This window comes from Aricia agestis, chromosome 22, assembly GCF_905147365.1.
Source record: "Aricia agestis chromosome 22, ilAriAges1.1, whole genome shotgun sequence".
Taxonomy (NCBI): domain Eukaryota; kingdom Metazoa; phylum Arthropoda; class Insecta; order Lepidoptera; family Lycaenidae; genus Aricia; species Aricia agestis.
In genome coordinates, this window is record NC_056427.1 from 3709537 (window position 1) to 3722591 (window position 13055).

Sequence of the window (13055 nt, forward strand, 5' to 3'; positions counted from 1 at the left end):
ATAGATTTTGTAGCTTTCAAATTATGAGTTGACAATACTCTAAAACGGTAAATTACGGTATCTCCGTAGGGAGAGCGTAAACGAAAGCGTCTAGTTATAAATAACAGAGAGACACTCTTGCATTTTATTAGTAATTACGTCGGAGGCACTGACCTCTATTATAATACACTGGACAGGCTATGCCGTACAAAATGACAGCTATTTTTGTGCCGATTGTTGAAGCGCCGCGGTGAGCGTACTGTGAACTAATTACATAGAAAATTACAACCGCCATTTGCAAAATAGTAGTTCCAAGTACACTCACTAGGTACTGCTTTCACATAGCAATCAGCGCCAATATGGCGACTTTCAAATAGGAGCATTTTATTGATAGCGATCGCCAGTCCAGTGTATTATAGAGGTCAGTGGTGGGAGGATATTTTAATTCCGCGTGGGTAGATTGAAACAATCTGTGCTTCAGGTTTACTTTAATATAGATCTGACATTTAAACCTACGTTTGACATTCAAAAGTGGCCTTGGACACGTATTCAGCATATATTTCAAATTAGTGTGTTGAAGCATTTCAAAGGTTAAAAAGTTCTTTCCAGTTATTTTTATGTTTTCTATTAATGCTTCGCTCCGACCTATTGATGTTGTTAAGCCGTTAATTGCTGTATTTTTACGGCTTAATCGCAAATTTGGTATGGAGATGTAGGACATTTTACCGGGATAAAAAGTATCCTGATGTTCTTTTCCCTATCTTAAAGTATCTCCTCACAATATTTCATCTGAATCGGTTCAGCTGTTCGGGCGTGAGGAGGCAACAGACATACACGCATACCTTCGCATTTATAATATTGGTATAGAGTCTGTAAAACTAAAAACGTTAGTTATTTTAAGATCTTTTTAGTAAAACTGTAAGTCCAGGTATTCAACCTAGTAGTTTAATTACTTAATGCACTAAAATAAATTAGGTTCATTAGACTAAATGCAGTTCTTAATGAATACTAAAATTAATTGGTGCACTAATTCTTGTTTTTATGTGGAACTCACTGTAATTAACATTGAACTAGCACGAGTGATTTGTGATGAAGTATTCGTAACCTTTTAATCATTGTTGTTCACTAGATCAGTATTTCCTAAAGTGGGCGATAACGCCCCCTTGTGGGCGCTGAAGGTCTAAAGGGTGGTGTGGGACCCAGAAAAAAAATGGGGGGTAGAGGCTTGGGGGTGATTTATTTCATCTGGATGCATTTTAAATTGAAACAATGGGGACGCTAAAACATAATTTGTTCTCAAAGCGGGCAGTAGACAAAATAAGTTTGGGAACTGACTGCACTAGATGACGCCTACAACTCCGTTGAAAAAAGGGGGCTAACGAGCAAACGGTTCACCTGATGGAAAGCGACTTCCGTCGCCCATGGACACTCGCAGCATCAGAAGAGCTGCAGGTGCGTTGTGGTAGGGATGGGAAGGGAAAGGAATAGGTTAGGGTAGGGTAGGGAATAGGGTAGGGGATTGGGCCTCCAGCTCCGGTAAACTCACTCACTCAGCGAAACACAGCGCAAGCGCTGTTTCACGCCGGTTTTCTCTGAGAACGTGGTATTTCTACGGTCGAGCCGGCCCATTCGTGCCGAAGCATTGCTCTGCCACGTCAAAAAATATCGCGTGGACCTTAAAGTATTTCCATATCAGATCAAATCAATAAAAAACAATCTTTAAATATCTTTTCCCATTTCTCAATGTATCTTCTTACCACAGACATAGATCATGATAGATACCGCATGTGTATGTACTTTGCGTATGACACGCAAAGTACATACACATCGCGCTCCCAAACGACGAGCAATGCTCGTCTTTCGAAAGTCTGTTCTTTAGTCTGCTATCGGAATCGGACGTCGATCGAAATTTTTAAAATGCCTGAATGCCTAAAAGTGCTGTATTGAGCTTTAGAAATTAAAATAGAAACGTTGGCCTAGATAACGGCCACTTTTCTTATCGTCGGTACGTCACAGTCGCTATAAAAAAGTGGCACGCTCGTTTTCATACAAATGGAGCGACATGCGGTATCTATCTTGATCTATGTCTGTGCTTCTTACCAAATTTCATCTGAATCGGTTCAGCTGTTTATAATAATAATAATAAATTAGTAAGGAACGTGCCGTAAAAGTCACATATTGACTGCTATTGTACGTAATACGGTAGGCTTTACTGAGCGATCTTAAGTTTGTGCGCGGCCTATACTTATACCGGTTTAGACGAAAAACAAAACCCTCGCTTACACAGTCGGTTAAAAACATTTTAGGTCAATGCTAAAACTATTACGCCTCATTAAAAGATAAAATGTTTTCTCATCTTTTAATATTTTTCCATTCCGAAGAAAAGAAAAGGTTGTTCAAGAGATGTTGTACTTTTTCATTCCATTTCATAACCATTGTTAACTACACAATAAAATGTTTAGATGTCAAGTACACAATATAATAATATACAGTACACTAGCAGTAGTATCTTCATAATAATAATATACAGTACGCCATCTTCATAGCTTTGAATCGAGCACAGATAGGCATAATTTTAGATAACTTGAAGCAGCAAAAACGAGCGTAAAACTTTTCTCTGTGAGCGAGATTCATTTCAATATGTGGCTGCATTATTTTGCTGTTTTATTTGTATGTATGTTTTATTTATATGTTTGTATTTTGTTTATCCCATGGTAACTGTACTAATTGCCACGTTATAATAGTGCTTTGTCCTTTTCTGACCATATTAATCCTTCAAGCCCCATCAGAGCACCGGTGATCGCGACAGCAATACAATAGCATTTCCAAGAATCCGCGATCGAAGGATCGAGAAATTGTGCGGTCCAATTCAAGAATTAAAATTAAAGCTAGACACATTTTCGCATATATAAAATTCTAGAAATTGCATGCTGCTGTATGAGCGTATAAGTTTTTCGCGGTAATCGTACATTTTTCCGCAACCAAAAGTGTCCTATGTCCTTTCCCGTGGTCAACTCTAAGGGTGGTTGCACCAGAGACGTGGTTATAGTTACAGGGTTAAAGTTATGGTTATAGTTAAGGGTAACTTAACTTTAACCTTAACTTTGACCATAGAATTTGACAGATGTCTGTTGCTGGTCCGACAAGGCTTTAAATGAACGTGGGCGGGGGCGCTGCTGGTAAAGGAGAACTGTCAAAAATGGCGTATTTGTATGATGACAGCGCAAGTTCCTGTTACGCCAAGCCTTGTCGAGCTCTATAGTTATCGTCAAATATGGCGTCCATTATTGATTTAAACCTAAAATTTGACATTTTGCAATGTAGTGCAACCCACCCTAAGTCTATGATAAATTTCATAATAATCGACCCTGTATAGTCTGTTGTAAAACCTATTTGATACATATAAATAACTTATTTATATGTAACTATATTCAGTATAGAATTATGGATAATCCATAGCAACAAGCCAAGAAAACCTTGTATAATATTTTTATTTGTTAGTAGCGGTCGCCCGCGGCTCCGCTCGCGTGGATGTCGGTTACCGCTGAATTTGCAAAAAAAACCTACCCAGGAAAGACACAGTCAGCAAAATGATTCCCAGGTTAATTCACAGACACCGACATTAACATCTACGACGCATTATTATCCGCAGGCTGTAAGATTATCTTTCTGTGGATGTTAAAGTTGTTAATGATGAGAATATTTAATAAAATATAATAATAAGTTTTCACTTCTGAAGGTAGTCCCGGAGGCGGAGTGCAACCCGTTGTTTTAGGATAGATAACTAAAGCGATTATTGTAGAGCTTCTCTATAAACAACATTTGACGTTTAGTTATTTTCGTAACAAAATATACTGATGGTCGGGAGCCCCGACTCGTAATAGGGCAATGTAAAGTTGCCCATAAGTAAAACATTCTTTTTAACCGACTTCCAAAAAGGAGGAGGTTATAACTTCGCCGTTTCTTGACCGATTTTCATGATTATTTTGTCGTTGTACAGGGTTGAATTCGAATTTGGTACCATGTTCACAAAAGTGGTGATTTGATAATGGGATCCATGAGGAATCGAGAGGACTCCTTGAAATTTGTATTGAAACATAATATAGTAATTTCGATTTTTTCTAAAGCATTTGAGGTAAATGCTACCAAAAAGTAAGAAAAGTACCAGGTTATACCCTGGATCCGAAGTACCGAACAGAACTTTATAGATACAGGTTCGGGGATTTCGGCGTTGTTTAAACAACTGAAAGCATAAGCCAACACATCAATTTGATTGATCATTATCATTACAACCAAATTTTTTTAATAATAACCTATGGACGCTTCACACCACGTCAGTCTGGCCCCGTGCTAAGTACCTAAAGGACTTGTGTTACAGGTACCAGACAATGGAAATATATTTAATACTATACATATATTTAAGATTTATATTATATCATACACATATTTAATACACATCCAGACCCGGGAACATTGAAAACTTTTTGTTCCGTCGGCGGGATTCGAACCCGCGACCCCCGGCTGGAGCTACCGACGCGCTCACCACTGAGCCACAGAGGTCGTCAAATACACCATGGGTCATCACATTATGACCCAATTATTGGTACTTTTACTTCAAACGAATGAAATTTAGTACAGAATTCGTTGAGATTTAGTCGAATTTTGAAAAAGGCACTAATGAAGAATAAGAATTATTTCATAGTTTTTAGGTCATTTTAAGAATAATATTGTTTTCTCCTTGGAAGTCGGGTTCAATTTTTTGTTAAAAAATAATAATCGTAAATCTATTCCCACTAATTTGAATGTTTGGCCCTGGGGTTTATTTATCGTTAGTGCAAAAGAAATTTTTACAACAATTTGGAGCCTTTTGAAGGGTACTTATAGGCAAATCAGTAGGGATCATTCATCATTGGTATTCTTGGTATATGAGCTAATTCACCAGCTGCAGCCTGCAGGGCCGGTCATAATTTTCGCTACTGCGCACCCCCGCCTTGGTAGCGCCCGAAACGGGCGTAAATCGCAGTTTTTAATTTCGCCATAACTTCTAAACCAAACTTCCAATTTTAATCATTCAAAGACAAAATATTATCTACACAAACTGTGCTTAGTGATAAAATAATTTATTTTGATAAGGATTATCAGCATGAGTAAAATAAATGCGTTTAAATGTAGTCCAAGAAAAAATCAAGATTTTTAAATAAAAAAATGGTTGGTGTGCCTCAATCGACATAGATAGGTATAGTGTGTCGCGGACATTTTTGTAGATATTTATAAGATCTACATTTACATAGAATATTGTATGGTTCTATCTTTTATACTTTAGGCAGCGTACGCAAAATAAGTAACTTTTCTGGTTGATTTTTTTCACCTTGTGTCAGAAAAACCAAAATATCTTACGGAACCCTTATTTTTTCAAAATAAAAAGTAGCCTATATTACTCGTAAATATTGTAGCTTTCGAATGGTGAAAGAATTTTTAAAGTCGGTCCAGTAGGTTTTGAGCCTATTCATTACAATTAAACAAACAAACAAACAAAGTTTACCTCTTTATAATATTAGTATAGATATAGATACTAGCATTACAGTGCATGACAATAACAGTAAGACGTTATAAGAGCAAGTTGACTGTCATAGGTATAGTCTAGGAGATGGTGAAGACGATTGTAGTGTTATTTTTAATACTTTATTTTTATTTCCTATAAGTTTTTTCAAAAGTTCATTTATCGCATAGAAACTGTACATTTTTACGCGATTAAATTTTATTCAAAGAACCGAATGTACCTCCACAAAAAACTCCATGTAAATCGGTTTAGCGTGAAGAGGTAAAAGACATGGGAACTTCCGCACATTTAAAAATATTTTTTGACAAAAATTTAGATACTTGTTAAAAAAGTAAATTAACCAAATTTATATTTGGTTAATTTACTTGTATGTCTAAATAGTCTAAATTGATTATTCAATAAATTAATCAAATAATACACACTAGCTATTTGACCGAGCTTTGCTCGGTATTCGATAAAACACGAATTAAATGACATTTTCTAAAAATGATTCCTGGCTAGATCGATTTATCGCCCCCGAAACCATCTATATACTAAATTTCATGAAAATCTTTGGAGCCGATTCCAATTATATACATTATACTCTATACGAGAATTGCTCGTTTAAAGATATACGATTATACTCCTATATTTTAATCTGGATCATTCAAAATTTTATATTAGTGACAAACATACATACACAGAGCAGATCGAGCAAAATCGTGACAACAAACACACTCAAGCTCCTAGACTATAACCGACATAACTATTATACACCTTAACACCTACGAAATAGAGGTGAGAATGGCTTGTTCACGTGTTAGTGCTAGGGGATTTCGTCTAGTCTAGGCGTAATTGGATAGTATGAGGATAGTCATACACTAGGGCTAACAGCTTAGCCTGCTCGATATTGTGTGCTTTGTAGGGTTGGCATAAAAAGATTTTGTATTAAAAAAATTGCTTTTAAGAATGATTTATTAAGTTTACGAGGGTATCACTCGTGATATTATTATAGGTTGAATCACTTAAGGGATTTTTGTCGCGGAGCACGCGGGCGACTAACCCTAAAATATCGATTTTATAATTCATTTTTATACTTGAAAATAAGCCCCGAATTGTTTCATTTTCTAAAATTAGATACTACATTATATGTCCGAGAATTCAATCTGAGCAAAAACACGATATCTTAAAATTTTCTCGATAGAAAAAAATCACAAAGATGCATCTAATTTTCACGAATTTTTCATTTATTGCCATAACCGTGCATTGAACTAAGTTAATATTTTAACACATTGTATAAAATTCTATCATTGAGAGATCGACCTAGCGGATTTTTTAAATGTTGTATATTTATCGAGTTATTGAGAAAAAACTAATTTGGCGATGAATCCGCGTCGTCCTTTTTCACCTGGCATATGAAAGACGGGCGTGAGTGTGAAGAGAGAAGGGCGATGTTTGATTTTTGGGGTTAGTCGCCCTCTTAACGCGACGTTTCGGCTGCTTTGCAGCGGCCGTGGTCACGGGTGGACTGAGGTGACAGGCGTCCAATTTTCATCTAAAGTGCCAAGAATGTTGGCACTTCAGATGAAAATATAAAAAAAGTATATTACGCACCTAGGGCAGGAAAATAAGAAATATCTCAGAAGTCAGATCACATGCAACAAACATGTGATCTGAGGCTTTCCCTTTTACTGCCCATGGTAGGTATACTATTTTTTTCATCGACGGAGGCGGAAAACGGCAACATCGGTAAGCGCAGCGGGAAGAAAGTTGACGTTTTCCGCCCGGAGGTGAGAAAAATACGTATCCCAGTGTTTTTTTTCAAACATTTCAACCATTCTTTGAGCCACAGACCCACACTATATAAAAAATCCGAATGTATGTCTGTCTATTTGTAAGAATAGTTACATCTTTACACTTAAACCACTAGATACATTTTGACAATTTTGAGTTTAAGAGCTCACCTGACTCTCAAAATCAAACATCGTCCTTCTCTCTTCACACTCACGCCCGTCTTTCATATGCCAGGTGAAAAAGGACGGCGTGGAATCATCGCCGAGTTAGTTTTACTTGAATAAAAGACGAACTATAATGATTATGAAAAAAGTGTTTTGAGCAAATTTAGGTTTTATCAATACCTTTTTAGAAATTAAAAATATTAAAGAAAAGACAGCAAACTTCGAAGATCCAAGCAAAAATGTGTCTAAAACAAGGTTTTTTATAAAAAAGAAACTATCGAGCATTTTTTGAGTAATCGTGTTTTCGTCTTGAGCATTTAATATTTATGAACTGAAGTTACTTGTGTCAAAAAATCAGTTTTCTAGACCTTACAGATTTTGAGATCTAGGTTAAAGTATGTAGTCAAGTTAGGGTCATATGGGCTCTAGAAGACGCGCAGAAATCCGTTTATCGCACCAAAACCATCGTACAATTTTCAAACTTTACTCACTTCCAATGTATCGCCATACCAAATTTCATCTAAATTGGTTTAGCCACTAAAGCATGAAGAGGTAAAAGACACACTTTCGAATTTATAACATGAGTGAGAATTACTCTTCATTTAATAAATGTTAACTAAAAATCTTCCTATTTTCATTTCGCATTTTCCATCAAAATCTCATAAGTGGCAACCCTAGGTCGTACGGCATTAATTTGCATTATCCTGGCGCGCGTGAAATGCGGTAATGTACCAGTTTTATTAAGCCCGTGTATGATATAATAACTTTATAAGTAATTTATTACTTACTATCATAATCAGGGCGAGCGAAGCGAGCTATAGCATATCCCACAACTTTTAAATTTTGTGGTTATACGAGTATAGTACGGGAGCCCTAGAACATTTTTTTTGTTTAGGTACTATCAAGCTAATCTTTTGTGAGTATCTTCATTTTGATAAGACGAACAACATGTTTATCTGCGAAAAATATTGAAAGTCGTAACTGACAGAAATAGAAAGGATTTCATACTTTGATTTGATGGTACTAAAATATGGATTATTCTATTTGTAGGACAATATCACTCTTAAATCATATAACTATGAACCTGTCAATATACAAAAAATCAGCTCGTTAGGGTTCAGTAGTCTACCAAGTTTTGTTGATTACAGAACCCTAACGAGCAGATTTTTTGTATATCATAGGTTAATAGTTATTTGATTTAACCCTCCGTGCACCACGTGAATAAAAGTTACACCGTGCACCACGTGTGGTTTGTCAAACCCCAAGACATACCTGGGCAAGGAATGCGTAATTTGTATTTATTTGTTCATTTTATTTCAAATTACTGTTTTTCTGTCTATTTAATTGTTATATAAAACGATACTTACTGAGATAACTCCCATTTTTAATCCTTTACACCCAAAGATGAAGATTTAGTAATCTTTTACCAAGTAAAACGTAGACTCTTTTTTGGTGACCTCCCACAGTTAAAAAGTTACCTTTTATTTCCCGCACTGCTTTAAAATTTTAAATCTGACAATATAAGGAATTCAAATTTAATAATATTAACCTAATATAATCCGTCTACACGATATTCAGGCAAGTTGAAATCAGTACATTTTTTACAATGAAAGTGGGCACGGTAGGTGTAAGCAAATAGCTATATTATTGTGCTCACAACTGTATTTGAGTTTTTAATTTATCTTTCTGTTACAATCTGAATACTTTTTTATTGATCTTGATAATTTGTCTGGTGGTCCAGGGGCTGCTCTGCCAAGAAATTGGTGAAACCGCTTCAATAACCTATTAGTATCCATTGTTTATATCTTTGCGATTTACGCGTACGTAGAGTCTACGTTTTACTTGGTAAAATATTACTAAATTTTCATCTTTGGGTGTAAAAGATTAAAAATAGGAGTTATCTCAGTAAGTGTCGTTTTATATAACAATTAAATAGACAGAAAAACAGTTATTTGAAATAAAATGAACACATAAATACAAATTACGCATTCCTTGCCCAGGTATGTCTTGGGGTTTGACAAACCCCACGTGGTGCACGGTGTTACTTTTATTCACGTGGTGCACGGAGGGTTAAATCAAATAACTATTAACCTATGACATACAAAAAATCTGCTCGTTAGGGTTCCGTTATAGGGTTCTGTAATCAACAAAACTTGGTAGACTGCTGAACCCTAACGAGCTGATTTTTTGTATATTGACAGGTTCATAGTTATATGATTTAAGAGTGACATTGTCCTACAAATAGAATAATCCATATTTTAGTACCATCAAATCAAAGTATGAAATCCTTTCTATCTCTGTTAGCTACCACTTTCAAGATTTTTCGCAGATAAACATGTTGTTCGCCTTATCAAAATGAAGCTACTCACAAAAAAATTGCTTGATAGTAATAAAAAAATTCTAGGGCTCCCGTACTAGTACACGTCTTTACGGAAGAAACTATCACGTCAGTCAAGGTTTTTTATATGTATATGTGTTATCATCAGTAAGTCAAGGTTTTTTATATTATGTAGATGTGTTGTCATCAGTCAGTCAAGGTGTGACGAGGCGAGCCCATGCTTGGTGAACTTCGTAATCTACCCTGGACTTTGACGAATATAATTTCAACAATAAAATTAATCAAATCGGTTCAGCCGTTTTGGAGTTTTATTGAGACTAATAATTTTATTTTTTTATTTTTAAAGACGACTAGTTGCGTCAAAATTCGTATATCACACAGGAAACTTACATTTTCCGGAATAAAAAGTATCTTATATCCTTTCCCAGGAATCAAAAACCACACCAAATTTCAGATCGGTTCAGTGGCTTGGACGTAAAGAGGTAACAGACATACATACAGATAGACAGACAGACAAACTTTCGCATTTACAATATTAGTATGGATTGGTTTTGCCAAACGATCTTTATGCTGTGCGCTGCCTTTGTCTATATTTTTATAGTGCTAGATTATTCTACTAGTGAACATTCACTTTTAATTTACTAGGCTGTTCACCTAGTCCACAGTATAATACGGTAGAGTAACTCAGTTGCGTTCGTTATATTAAATTGGCTCAATTCTGAGACAAGTTTGCGTGATGCGTCGTGATAAGGCATTGGTTTGCTGGTTAGGTTTTTTAAATGTCGTTTCAAGTTTTATGACAAGATTGTTTAGCAGTATCGACTATATTTACTGTGTCACTCACCACAAATATCTGCATCAGAACTGTAATATTAACTGTATCATTTCGAGAGCCGCAGGAAAATTTCGAAATTATACTTATCACCCGCATGATCAGAATCGAATATTAAGTAAAAGTAAGTAAAATTCTTTTGCAAAGTCAACGTAACGGTCTACTGTATGTCATTATGCTGTGGCTAGCCCAAGAGCCGAGGGTAGTTCGGCGGTTCGTGCGGGAGTCCGTCGGACATAAAACAACGTGCACTGACATTATCAGGTTCCGACGACGATGTAGAATACTAGATGTGCCTTATATTATGAACGGATTTTTTTAATTGAGGCGGAGATTCTATGTTCGACAGTGAAAATGAAAATATAATAAATGAAAATCCTATGTTCAGCTGTGGAAATATTTATTTTGTCTTAATGTATAAGAAATAATAATAGTTATTTTGGTATATAAATAACTAAAGAATATTTTGGTGTTATAAATAACTAATATACAGAGTGTGACAAAACTAAGTGATAATCCTTTTGGCCTTAGAACAGGGGTTCCCAAATTTATTTTGTCTCCTGCCCACTTTGCAAACAAATTATGTTGTAGTAATTTAAAACGCATTCCAATGAAATTAAGTTACAAATCACCGCCCCAAGCCTCTGCACAACGCTCCCATTTTTTTTCTGGATCCAACAGACCCCCTTTAGACCTTCAGCGCCCACAAGTGGGCGTTATCGCCCACTCTGGCAAAGGCTGCCTTAGAGTGTATAATGTAGAGTTCACTGTGAAAGTAGCAGCGCTGATAGAGCAAATTTTTTGTTATTTGTATGGGCCAGTGCCCCATCGTCACGAGTTTCCCCATAGAAATACAATAACAGAAACTGATGAATCGAATTTCACGATATTCAACATGGTAATACGTCTCAGCATAAAACATTACGTGGGAGATCGGAGAAATACCACGTTCTCACAGAAAACCGGCGTGAAACAGCGCTAGCGCTGTGTTTCGCCGAGTGAGTGAGTTTACCGGAGGCCCAATCCCGTACCCTATTCTTTTCACTACCCTCCCCTATTCCCTCTTAAAAGGCCGGCAACGCACCTGCAGCTCTTCTGATGCTGCGAGTGTCCATGGGCGAAGGAACTTGCTTTCCATCAGGTGACCCGTTTGCTCGTTTGCCCCCTTATTTCATAAAAAAATTCGAAGTGTCTAGGCGTCCGATTACCAGATGCTGTTGCTAGTCGTCCGGCAACGGACGACTAAGATTTATTTTATTCATCCGTTTACCGGACGAGAAGCAACAGCCTAAAACATAGATCGTTATGTATGAAAAAACACATTTTTAATAAATAAAAAATTAGATAGAGAGTTAATAGTCTCTTCTAGCCACCCTAGATCTGCGTCCTTCTTAATAAGCTAAAGTAAAATTTAGGGCGTAGAGCAACACGTTTAATCCATTGTTATATCCAGGGTTATTTTACATCGTATTCACCCTTATGTCAAGTGGATAAGGTTTAAAATGGGACGCGTAAGTTAAACTTATGTGGACGGACCCTTAGTGAGAAAGTTTTGACTATTATGAGATAGATTACAAGGATACGTCAAGGTCAGATAACTAGCGTGGGATAGTAAACATCATCACTGGTTGAATCCATACCATGGGGGGGTTGCACCAGAGGTGTGGTTATAGCTGTTACAGTTATGGTCAAAGTTTTGGTTATAGTTAAGGCTAACTTTAACTTTAACCTTAACTTTGACCACAGAATTTGACAGATGACAGCTGGTCCGACAAGGTTTTAAATGAACGTGGGCGGGGGTGCTGCTGGTAAAGGAGAACTGTCAAAAATGGCGTTTTTGAATGATGACAGCGTTAGTTCCTTTTTTCGCCACGTTCATTTAAAGCCTTGTCGAGCTCTGAAAGGCTATCGTCAAATATGGCATCCATTATGGACTTTAACCAAAGATTTGACATTTTGCATTGCAGTTAAAGTTACAGTTAGCGTGTTTACACATGGCGCCGCGGCGGCAGCGTTTTTCGTAAGTTGGTGCAACCCACCCTTATATTATGTGAAACTATGTCTGTTACCTCTTCACGCTTAGTCAAACTGATTCAGATGAAATTTGCGTAGATACGTTGAGATTAGGGAATTGACATAGAATAGTTTTTACAGAAAAATGTACAGTTCCCAAGCTATACAAGATGTTGGTGAGCCCGAGCAAAATTAATGAGCCCGTCAAAATGAACAACTTTTTCTATGAGAACAACGCTGGAAACTTAAAAAAATCCGTCTTCATACCCATACGGAAGCCTGTTCTCATATAAAAAGATGTTCATTTTGACGGGCTCATTTGATGGTTTCGAGGATAACGGTGTTTACACTAACACACTGTATACGATTTTTTGAAAAAAAAAAACATCGTATGGT